Genomic DNA, 12,500 nt, shown 5'->3' with positions numbered 1-12,500 from the left:
ACCCCACTACCCTGCAGCTCCAACTGTTCAAATCATCACATTTTTGGACTGACACATTCCAAAGGCAAGCTACCTGTAGCATTTGAGCTCAGTTGAACTGCTTCATCAACACTTGATAAAAGTCCATAACATTGTGGAAACCACATGACTCATTATTGAGAAGTTGTAAAATCAATGTGACCTTTGTTGTTGTTGTTGTTGTTGTTTACATAGTCTAAGGCTCGTAGAGGAACTATGCACTGAAATCGCATACACACGTAGAGAAATACATGAGACAATATCAGACTTGACTCCTCATAAATACAGCCATTGAGCTTGGGGAAGTGAGATCACTTGCCAAAGCACTCTGGGTATGAGCGATGTCATCTTTTATGATGTCTCTTTACTCTCCATACTCAATGAGGAAAATTTGGAGGAATTTCCTCCTCCCCATGGATGCCAGGCTATGGGGCTTTATCGTGCTCTATCCTTTAAATACTGAGTGTCAAGTAAGGAAGCAGCATGTATCATGTTTAAAGTCTTCTGTATGACAAAGCCAGGGTTGGGTTGGAAATGCCGACCTCTCAGACTCAGAGAGGACAATATTTTAACCTTAAAAATAGACTGAGCATACGTATGACAAGTAATGCCTCTTTGGATCTCACACACGGAAACCATAATACGAAAATTGTCTCCATGACTTTTGTCCTTGACTTCACTTTCTGTTTATAAATCGTATCACATCAACATAAACTTCTCTTTATTCATAACATCAGTAAAGTTCATTTTTAATTTTGATGTCTAATTATATGATCGATGAATTTTATTGATGGTGTCAAAGCTTGTCCTTGGCCCATTAACTGTCCGCCAATTATTTTCACTTTCTATGAGCCTTGATGTCTATTAAAAATGTGAAGGTGTCATCAAAGCTCCACACAAGTAGAGCACCTGGATTTTTTGATGCAATCAGAAGGATATACATTTGTCTCAGAGGAGTTTAGGAGGGTCGGAGAGCTGAAAGAGCAGAGGAAGCTCGACTGGAGGAGAATCGGTGAAAAATAGAGGCCAGCTACTTGTCTGTTAATGTGAGAACAGCAAGCCTTGTACTTCCACCTCATTGCAGAAGATGTTTACAGGTCAGGTCAGGTATAGGAGCATGCACCAGAGCAGCGTGTCGCTGCGTCCACTTTCCGCCGGTACTCCAGGGGCCTCCGTCTGGCCATCCCCCAGGCAGATGCCTGGCCTCTCCCCATCTCCTTGAGATGCGATCAACCAGCTGCAACCACGAGGCACGTGGTCAGCTCATTGGCCTCCTCCACTCACGAGACTCCCTCGCTGAGAGAATCTGGTGAGCAGGATCAGCGTCAGGAAAACGAGCCACATGTCCATACAGCCACAGCTGACTCTCACGGACTATGCAGGTAACAAATCTCATTTGAGTCTCTCTCAGCAACCGCTCGTTGAACACAAAGTCTGACCAGCGATAGCCAAGGATTCTCCAAAGAGACCTGGTACCAAAGGAATTAAGTCTTGGTCTCAGATCCTTGGTCAGAGTCCAAGTCTCGCATCCATAGAGCAAGACTGGAAGCACCAAGGACCTGAAGACTCAGACTTTCATCCTCCTGCACAGGTACCGGCAGTGCCACACCCCATTGTACTGTGAATCCATGACTTCCCAGGCCAGACCCAGACATCTATTGACCTCTGACTCACAGCCAGCAGAGACATGAATATCACTGCCAAGGTAAGTGAATCTCTCCACTACGTCAGCAAGATGTTTACATTCATTAATATTTAGATTCACAAAGACATTTAGGTGAATAACATTGAGATGTTTGGATTCCACAGTATTCAGGAGAGAGATGTACGTATTTGATGCTGGGACCCCAGGTCAGAGGGGAGAGTTGTACTCGATTGGGATAATTGTCCAGGAGCCTAGGTTTGTTTATTTACATGAATTGAGCATTTGTCGAGCATGATTTTTTATTTTTTTTTACATTAAAGGGTGGCCACAGGCAATGGAAAAGTACAGTCTTCAGGTTCTTGAGTGGTGGGTTAATGTATCAGTCCCATGTACGAGGTCTGTCAAAAAAGTAACGGGACTGAGCCTGCTGAGAAAACACAAAATACACCGTCACTTACACAACTTGAATGAACGGGTTGCGTCACATTGTTTCACAACATTCCAGCAATATATATGATTGGCGATGGTTGACTGCGCTCATTGTGTGATTTTTTTTTAGAGCTCGTGCTTTACATGTTGTGTCGTCTGAGTCATCGCGCTATGAGTCGTGACCAGATAGCCAATCTGAATTTTCTTGCCAAGCTTGGCAAAACACCTTCCGAATCTTTTGAAATGCTGCAGCAAGTCTATGGGGAAGAAACGATGTCACGTACACGTGCATTTGAATGGCACAAGAGGTTCGAAGAAGGACGGGTCGAAGTTGAAGATGATCCATGGTCTGGAAGACCTTCAACGAGCAGAACGGTGGACAACATCGAGTGTGTGAAGCAGATGGTGTGCGCAGATCGTCGACTGACGGTGCAGGTGATTGCTGAGGAACTTTCCATAAACAAGGACACTGGAGCATCATCACTGAAAATTGCAAGGTGTCCACAAAGATGGTCCTCAAGCTGTTGTCCGAGGACCAGAAACAGAAAAGAGTCACTGTCTGTCAAGACATTATCGAGCGCCTCAAGGACGATCCAGACCTGCTCAGGAGAGTCATTACTGGCGTTGAATCGTGGATATTCAAATACGATCCCGAGACCAAATGGCAGAGTCATCAGTGGAAAAGTTCGGCATCACTAAGACCAAAGAAAGCAAGGATGTCGAAGTCGAAGGTCAAGGCGATGCTCATCACGTTTTTTGACATCAAGGGCATCGTCCACATCGAGTTTCTACCACAGGGTCAAACAGTGAATCAATACGTGTACAAGGAGATCCTCCGTTGAGAACACATTAAGCATCTCATGAGATCAGTCTGAGACAAGAGGAGGGATCTGTGGGAGAACAACGCCTGGGTGCTCCACTATGACAATCTCCCTGCTCACAGTGCCCTGAACATCCGACAGTTTCTGGCGGAGAGGAACGTGCCAACTCTGGAGCAACCTCTGTGTATGCCAGACTTTGCCCCTTGCGATTTTTTCCTATTCCCCAAGCCCAAGGGGGTGATCAAAGAGGACCCGATTTCCTGATGTGGAGGCCATCAAAGGGCCGTGACGACGGAGCTCTGGTGGATTCCAGAAGAAACCTTCCTGGGGTGCATCGAAGCATGGAAGAAGAGGATGGACAAGTGTGTGAGACTGGAGGGAAACTATTTTGAAGCAGACAAGAGCTGTGATTTCAATATATTTTTTAGAATAAAATTTCTGTGAAGTCAGTCCCGTTACTTTTTAGATGGACCTCGTATGTGTTAATTACAGTGGTCCTGGGTTCGAAAAAGTTCAAAATCGCAGTGTATGCTCTCCTAACCATATACATCATTCAAATGTTACAATATTTGGTATTGAGGTACTAGTGTGGTACCAGCATCCAGTTGTGAAACCGAATTGGATTGATAACTGGTAATTTTGAAACCGGATAGAATTCATTTTCTGAAAATGGGAAAAATGACTTTCACCAGGGACACTTCCTTCATGGTTTAGTGAGTGACACATACAAGACACTCACCTAAACTTAGCATTATTGATTCAGAAAACTGGGTCATGTCCTCAGGAATAAAATGAGTGAGTTATAAGTCCACAAGTAAACAACCTGAAGTGGAAATATGCATGAGAATTTGTCAAATTTGGCAAAATGACATCACAATATCCTTTTGACAGGAAGGTTAGTGATGTAGTTAATCATTTCTATGAGTGCAAAGCAGTCTGTAAAGATATTCTGAGTAATGCCAGTCAGGTATGATGTTTGTTACAAACACACATATTTGGTCAATAATACACTTGACACACGACAACATAATATGAAAATATTACATTCACATTGAGCATGTATGTACAGTACATATTCATTAAAAAATAAACACTTAAACATCACAACACTTATCCCGACCATTGTCTTCCACATCCAACCATGCATCATCTATCTCCTCATCTGACTCATAACTTGAACTGAGGTCTAGCATCATCCTCAACCATGCTGTTCAAGTTATCTGACATCACGTGCTTTCGATACGGTCTGGCACCCTGCTCTGCTCAACATACTCTCTTCCTATGGTATCCAAGGCCATCTCCACTCATGGCTCGCAGACGTCCTCTCCTGTCGCAGCCAACGTGTGGCCCTAAATGGAGTTCTCTGATCCCCTCTTCCTGTCCAAGCTGGAGTTCCTCAATGCAGCGTTCTGGGCGCTGTTCTTTTTTTGGTTTTCATCAATGATCTCTCTGACTCTGGAAAATCCTCTTTATCTCTTTGCTGATGACTCCACCCTCTGCCGTACCATCTGTCATCCCTCAGATCGGCAAGCGGCAGCCTCTTCACTCTTTGCAGATCTAGATAATACCACAAACTGGTCCATCACGTAGAACATGTCTTTCGATCCTGACAAATCTCACACTCTCACTTTGTCTCTCCGAAAGGACCATCTAGAACCCCCCCCGCCCCCCCCCCCACCATCTACTTTCTCAACAATCCTCTGGAAGAAGTCCTTTCATTCAAGCTTCTGGGTCTCACTCTCTGCCATGATCTTTCTTGCGAAAGCCGCATTTCCAACCTCGCCTCTAAAGCCTGTTGCCAACTGGGCATCCTCCATCGTGCAGAGCCCTTCCTCAGCCCACCTGAGCTGACCACATACAAAGCTTTCGTCCATAGCCTGATGCAGTCCTGCTCTCCCCTCTGGGCTGGTGCTCCTGCCTCTCACCTTTTTCGGCTTCACGCTGTGGAAACCAAGGCATTTTGGATCGTTGGTATCTCCCATGATCAGGCTGAGTCTTTGGGCCTCTCACTCTCTCACCGCAGGCAGGCAGGTCGGTGGTCTTTCTGTCTTCTACCGTCTCCTCTCCGGTCTCGCCCCCCTGCTCTGCTCTGTCTGCGATATGTGCCCCCCCCCCATATTTCCGCAGGGCGCTCAAGGTCCGCCAGCAACCCCCTTCTGGTAAAACTACCAAAATCACGACTCACTGCTCACCTTCACTCTTTCATTCCTCTTTTTACCTCCTTTGGAATAAACTCTCATAGACTCTTCAACCATTCTTCCCTCCAGGTCGTCAAAACAGCGTTCACCACCACCTCTTATCTTCCCCCATCCAAAACCACGATCTTTACTACCCCCATTAATCCACCCCAAACCCACTTAATTCAAATGCCCTGCTTTCCTTCCTGAAAGTTCTCTGTCTTGTAAAGTCCTGAAAGTCACTGTGGTTTCTATCTTGTTTACCCTGTTTTCCCTGCCCCATCCCTCTCCCTTCCACAGATCTCATGTCTCTGTTCCCCACTGTCTTGTCCTTCCATGTCCTGCCCCTCTTGTCTCCTGCCCCCCCCCTTGTTCTGTGTGATGCGTTAGTTTTCTTACAAGCCTCAACATTGTATACAAAAAAAAAATTGTGGCCCATCCAACCATTTGCCATGCCTGAACACATTGAGTGAATGCAGATATTCCAGTCTGTCGAGAAGCCGCATCACGGTTGATATTCTGCACGATTGTAATGTCTGCTGCATGGCGAGCAAATGTTTTTGATGTTCTTTGTAATGAGAATTTACCACATTCAAAGGAGGCTTTTATCCCTGGGTGTGTCTTCTCCATATTTAGAAGATTGAGACAATTTTACCATCCATCGTGTAGTTATGTCTGTCTGTATCCCTCAAGACTGGTAAGATCTTCTTCAATTGCATACACATATAGCTCGATGTCATTAGTAGTCGATGCACAATCGAGTATCATGCAGTGACGGACCATATCCATGTAACTGTTCTAGTATTTGGCTATCTTTCCATGATTCCCTTCTCGTATATTATCCTTATACTTGTCCCACTGCGAGAAGACAAGTTTAAGGCCTGGATCAGTGAGTAATGCTGAAAGAGACTCAGGTGACAGTTTCTCGCTGAAATCTGTTCGTGCTGGATGCACGCTGTCTCAAAAAAATCCCCATTTTCCTTCATGAACTGCTTGAGAAGCAGTTTTTCCAGGGCACTCATAATAATTGGAGGCAGACGAATACAGCGATTGTAATTCTTCCCATTCAAGAAGCCTTGCACTGATCCAGAGTCGAGCAAATCTACATCATATAGCAGGTCAGGTATTCCACACGAGTCTGTGATATATCTCAGTCCAGCGAAATACGATAATTCCATTTGTGAAAAGTCCCAAAGCAGATGAATAGGTTGTCAGACTTAGACGACACTCTTTCTTGAATACATTTAGCTATTTTAACTATTGCTAGATCATAATGGACCGCTGTGTACTTCTCACCACACATGCAACTTTATGAGCATTTAGTAGAGTTTGTTGAACAATATCTAGCCTGGTGGAGGCCCCGCCCTGTGCCCTGGTAGAGGGTAAATGCTTCTTATATTTTCAAAGAGTTTATTTGTAAAGAAAAGTAGAGGGAAGAGGGTAGATGAGACACTATCATAAACGGTATGAACCAAGCGATCAACGGACACAGATAGGAATGAGGGGGCACGCAAACTCATGTACAAACAATAATAACTAGAGGGGGAGCACTCGGTAGAGTGCAAAACCTCCACCGCCAATACGGCTGGGTCACTTAAGTGAACCTGATATCCTATTCATTGTAGGTCAAAACGGATCAGACTCTACTGAACCACGATTGAATAAACTAAACTAGATCGACGCGCATGTAGAAATGCCAAAAAAAAAAAAAATCGAAATTTTTTTGAAAAAAAAGGTGCAAAATTTTGTTTTTTTTTTCTCTAACATTTTTTTTTTTTTGGTTGGAAATCACTTAAAACATGTAGAAATGCTAAAACAAAAATTCAAATGTTTTTTTCAAAATGGCCGCCATAGCAGCCATATTGGACTTTGGACCAAGTCCAAAATCTAATGGCATGATCTTTGGACCATACCTAATCCCCCACCAAGTTTCGTCGAAATCCGTCCAGGAGTTTTTCCGTAATACTGTTCACAAACAAACAAACAAACAGATAGGGGTGAAAACAGTAACCTCCGTCCATCTTCGATGGCGGAGGTTAACTAGAGGGGGAGCACTCGGTAGACTGCTAAACCTCCACCGCCAATACTGCTAGGTCACTCAAGTGAACCTGATATCCTATTCATTCAATTTGATGTCAACAGTGCTCACAGAGTTATAGTTTGCAACTTTCCCTTTTACTTTTAACTTTTACATACTCAATTCATTCATCATAACTAGATTCCTTGAGACAGAAATTGATTTTACATGGGTATATCCACCTGAAGTTCCAAAATCAGCCGCAATTATAATTTTGGCATGTTTTTTTGTTGGAAATCACTTATAACATGTAGAAATGCAAAAACAAAAAATCGAAATTTTGTTGAAAAAAAAAGTTCCAAAATTTTTTTTCTCTAACAATTTTTTTGGGAGGGGCGGTGGGGGGGTTGGAAATAACTTAAAACATGTAGAAATGCAAAAAAAAAAAATTCAAATATTTTTTCTAAATGGACGCCATAGCGGCCATATTGGATTTTGGACCTCGTCCAAAATCTAATGGCATGATCCTTGGACCATACCTAATCCCCCCCACCAAGTTTCGTCGAAATCCGTCGAGGAGTTTTTCCGTAATACTGTTCACAAACAAACAAACAATCAGAAAGGGGTGAAAACAGTAACCTCCGATCTTCGTTGGCGGAGGTTAAATATACCCCAATAAGGTGCCTCGAATACCGATTCACACGAAGAACAATGGGGCAAGTGAGGTTTTTGATGGCACAGCGACTGGTAAATGCAGGTCACTGGCACCCAGGCAGAGTGCTACACCAGATGGGCAGTGTCGCAGTAACGATACGGTCAAATACAGAAGAAGAAGAAGAAGATCCAGTGGAGGAGGAGAGAAAAGATGTGTTTCCAAACAGAGGTAAGGCAAGAGATTATTTATGGCTTAAAGTTTAGCTCCCGCCTCCAATGCTCATTGTATGTCCAGCTCCAGTCTCAGTGTCTCTGTACCGACCTTCCTCCACCCCCTGTACTCTGAGACATCCTCCATACTTAGGGAACGCCTTTTTCTGCCGTGGGCCCTGTTATTATTGTCAGGTCAAGCCACATTCGATCTGTGACGTGCCACAGGTACCACATGAACCTGTACTAACCTGTTTCATGGTCGGATTGTTGGCGACTAAACAGTCTCCCCCAGCAGGTTTTCTGGTGATGAGGGTGGTCGGATATGGACACCCAGCAGGATTAAAAACAAAACCTGGTGGGGTTTTGTTGATCCCATGGTAGAGCGGAGGAGCTCCATGTGAGCCAATGGCCATCAATTTCTAGTGTCCAATTGCGTCTGCGGACGTCGTCCTGCAGTTGGGTTAATTTTTTTTTAGGAGATTGGTGTCAGGATTTGCACTCCGGCCTCCGTAAAACACTTAATTCCGCAAAACCCACAAGTGCAAGGAAATCTGAAAACGCACTACGTGGGAGTACCTCCTGTGCTGCTGCCCTTCGCAGGGCAGCTCACCGTATGACGCGATTGGGGCAAAGCTTTCAGGACCTCCATTTCTTGATGATAGGAGGCAAACCACGGGGTAAACCTCCAGGGTCAGGTGGCGGAGTAGGGCTGAGGTGTCGTCCACCAGACAACGGTCTCCTTGGGTTAACCTGAGGCGGTCCCTTCAGGTGAGTGCCTGGAATGTCCTATTTCAGAGAGAGGATGATCACAGATCACCTGTCTCTGTTATCATCCAACCTCAAGCGTTTCAACACAGGTATTGTGGCACTCTCTGAGGTTCGGAGACCGGATCGTGGCGAGATCATGGCGGGTGGTTACACCTACTATTGTTGTGGTCGCTCTGTTGGATACCATGCCCAAGGAGTTGATGCAGCTGTGTCCAATAAGCTGACACCAATGATAATTGAGGTAATACCAGGCAACGGCAGCATTATGAGATTAAGGATTCGTCAGTATTTGGGTGTAGTTTCCCCAGTCTCTATAATATGCTCCGACTGAGGCGAGTGATCTCACCATGGATACATTCTATGCCATGCTCGAGTCTGTGGTTGATCAGTGCCCCAGGCGAGATACTCTTTTAGTGTTGGGGGATTTCAATGCATCGACTGCAACTGATAGGAATGGTTATGAGACGTGTTTTCTCCCCACGAGTCTGGAACTGTGAACCAGAATAGCACTAAGTTTCTTGACTTCGCAAGAAGTCATGGACTTAAGGTGGCTGGTTCACGGTTTCCGTGCCCACAGGCTCATTGCTGGACTTGGTATTCCAACGTTGGTGGTGTGGCAAAGCAGATTCACCATGTGCTCGTTGGTGGGCGCTGGAGGATAATCGAGAACTGCAGCGTTTACCGGACTCCTCAGTTCCTCAATACCAACTACAGGCTTGTTGAAGCAACTCTTAAGTTGCACCTTAAATCCAGGAGAATGGTACCATCCCAGCCTCGGCTGGATGTTGGCAAGCTCAAGGATGCAAATGTAGCTGAGGAATTTGTGAACAGGCTGAGTGGGGATTTGGGGTGCTCTGGGTGCTTTGGTGGATCCTGAAGAGTTGTGGAGTGTTTCAAGCTCACTGTCCTTGATGTTGCCGGTGGATATCTTGGAACTCACCGAATGGTGAAGAAGAATTTTGTCTCTCTGGACATTGGATATCATTGACCAGAGTCACAGGGCCAGGCTGAATGGCAGAGCTGAGCTGTTGAGGGAACCGAGGTGTAAAACTGTACGTGCGCGAAAGATGGACAAAAGGAGGCTTATCTGTGAGGGGGTAGACCTGTGGTCAAGTGATTCTCGTCCTGCTTAGAGGGGAATTTGTGCATTGTGTTCCTCCAAGCTCATCCCTTGGTGTACTGCAATTAGAGCAGAGGGTGGTGGGCTCTTGACAGAGGAGTCTGAAGTGAAGGCCCGTTGGGCCAGTTACTTTGAGCAGCTGTACCAGGCTGATACACCAGCTGTCGAGTTGGATGTCAGGGGTGTTGCTATCCCTATTGCTGACCTTCCAATCAACTGTGATCCACCTTCGATTGCGGAAACACAGGCTGCGGTGAACCGGTTGAAATGGAGGAAGAGCTCCTGGGATCTGTGGCATCCATGCTGAATTTCTCAATGCTGGTGGAAATGCTGTACTCGTATCGTTGCTTGCAGTTCTGTGCTCTGCCTGTAACACAGGCATCACCCCAACTGACTGGAAGAGGGGTCTTGTTGTCCCTCCCTGGAAAGGGAAGGGTGATCACCAAGACTGCACCAACTACCGAGGGGTGATGTACTCTCAGTGTCAGGCAAGGTCTTTGCTCGGATAATTCTTGATAGCGTTCGCCACCATCTGCTTGAGCACCAGCATTCAGAGCAGTCAGGTTTTACACCAAAGAGGTCAACGATTGACCGTATCCTTGCTCTTTGGGTCCTCACCGAACGCAGACGAGGTTTCGGCAGGGGCTGCTTGTATCCTATGTTGATCTCTGTAAAGTGTTCGATTCAGTGAATCGGAATGCCCTCTGGAGGATACTTGGTCTTTGTGGGGTGCCACCAAAATGGATCAATCTGATGTCTGAACTATACTCTGGTACTGAGAGTGCTATGAGATGTGGTGATACCATCTCTGACTTATTACCAGTTGTTACTGGAGTTCATCAGGGGTGTGTACTGGCCCCAACACTTTTCAGCGCTTGTACGGACTGGATTCTGGAGTGGATGTCTGAGAGTTCAAGCTGCGGTGCATAGTTTCACAATGTCAAGATGTCTCACCTTGATTTTGTCGATGATGCAGTCATCTTTCCGGAGTCTCTGGATATCCTTTGGGGGGCCCTCGAGGTGCTGAATGAGGAGTTTGAGCCACTGGGATTACTGGTTTCCTGAGTCAAAACTGAGATCCAGGCTTTCAATGACATCTTGGATGCTGCGATCTTTTCTCTACCTGTTTGTGGCGAGGATGTTGAGGTCACGGAGAGGTTCACTTACATTGGCAGTGATATTCATGTCACTGCTGGCTGTGAGCCAGAGGTCCACAGACGTCTGGGTCGGCCCTGGTGGAGTCATGGATTCACTGTATCATGGGGTGTGGCGCTGCCGGTACCTGTGTGGGAGGACAAAAGTCTGAGTCTTTTGGTCCTTGGTGCTTCCAGTCTTGCTCTGTGGATGTGAGACTTGGTCTCTGAACAGGGATCTGCGATGGAGACTTAATTCCTTTGGTACCAGGTCTTTTCAGAGAATCCTTGGCTGTCGCTCGTCAGAGTTTGTGTGCAATGAGCGGTTGCTGAAAGAGACTCAAATGAGATTTGTTACCTGCATAGTCAATAAGCGTCAGCTGCGGCTGTTTGGACATGTGGTTCGTTTTCCTGACGCTGATCCTGCTCACCAGATTCTCTCTGCGAGGGAGCCTCGTAATTGGAGGAGGTTAATGGGCCAACCACGTTCCTCCTGGTTAGAGCAGGTTCTTCACCATCCCAAGAAGATGGGGATGGGCCAGGCATCTGCCTGGGGGATTTCCAGACAGAGGCTCTTGGAGTGCCGGCGGAGAGTGGACGCAGCGATGCGCTGCTCAGGCGCATGCTGCCATACCTGACCTGACCCCGTCATTGGTTTCCTGGTCATTGTAGGAGGTGCATACCCCAGGCTGTCCCTCCCTCGGGGGGCAGCCCCAATAAATAAGTCTTTCGGCCTTCTGGGCTCCAAAGCCTATTTTGCTACCATGGCTCGTATATACATTGGCCAGACAGAACTTGACATTTTTCCCGAGCCGCTTCAGTGTGCCTTGAAACTTCCACTTCCTCGCCTGGCCTTGCCTTACAGAAGTTCAGAGATTTTGCGATCTTACTCTGTCTACCCTGTCTTTAAATTACATATGCTTCCTCCTCTGCGTCACGTGTAACAAACACTTTAATCTCCAGATCCCTGTTACATTGCAAATTCACATATTCGGAACACATGGACCATACTACGCTTACCACATTCTAGCTATTGATCACGCCCTCCACTCCACGTGAGTGTTTTCTGTTTTTTGTCATTTACGTGATAAGCGGTACATATCTTTTTCTTCTTTCTTATTTAAATATTCGCTTTCATCAATGGCGTTTAAACACGCAATAAAATTAATGCTGAAATAAGTGGTACCTAATCGGTCTATTCAGCTGTATTTGCAAATTAATGGTTGGATGAACAAGGTATCCTTTGAAAGGAATACAAGGTAAAGCATTCAGTTGATCAGTCGAATGTACATTTAGCAGGGAAGTACACAATTGAAGTATCCTGGCCAAAGTGATTTGCTCTCCTGTGCGCCAAGTTGTGGACGTAACATTTGGTTTGTTGGCCATGTGTCAAAGCTGCAAGGGAAACGTCATTTTGGATACTGAAGTCCACATCACATTATATGGGAGGATCACGATGCTTGTTGATCTACGAGAGCACAGAAGTGCATCAGGTAAAGGTGTGG

The 12,500-nt window shown here is 45.8% G+C and overlaps 1 protein-coding gene across 8 annotated transcripts in view; it reads left to right on the top strand.

Annotated features, from left to right (window-relative positions):
• The window catches only part of LOC147011264 (RIMS-binding protein 2-like), a 206,291-nt gene that overhangs the window by 119,326 nt on the left and 74,465 nt on the right, over positions 1 to 12,500 (top strand). The window lies entirely within an intron of this gene.

The sequence above is a fragment of the Eptatretus burgeri genome, chromosome 16 (genome assembly GCF_056783735.1).
Source record: "Eptatretus burgeri isolate ZD-2024b chromosome 16, Ebu_testis_v1, whole genome shotgun sequence".
In the NCBI taxonomy this organism is placed as follows: Eukaryota; Metazoa; Chordata; class Myxini; order Myxiniformes; family Myxinidae; genus Eptatretus; species Eptatretus burgeri.
The sequence above is the reverse complement of the archived record's forward strand: the minus strand, read 5'-3'. Positions and strand labels throughout refer to the sequence as shown.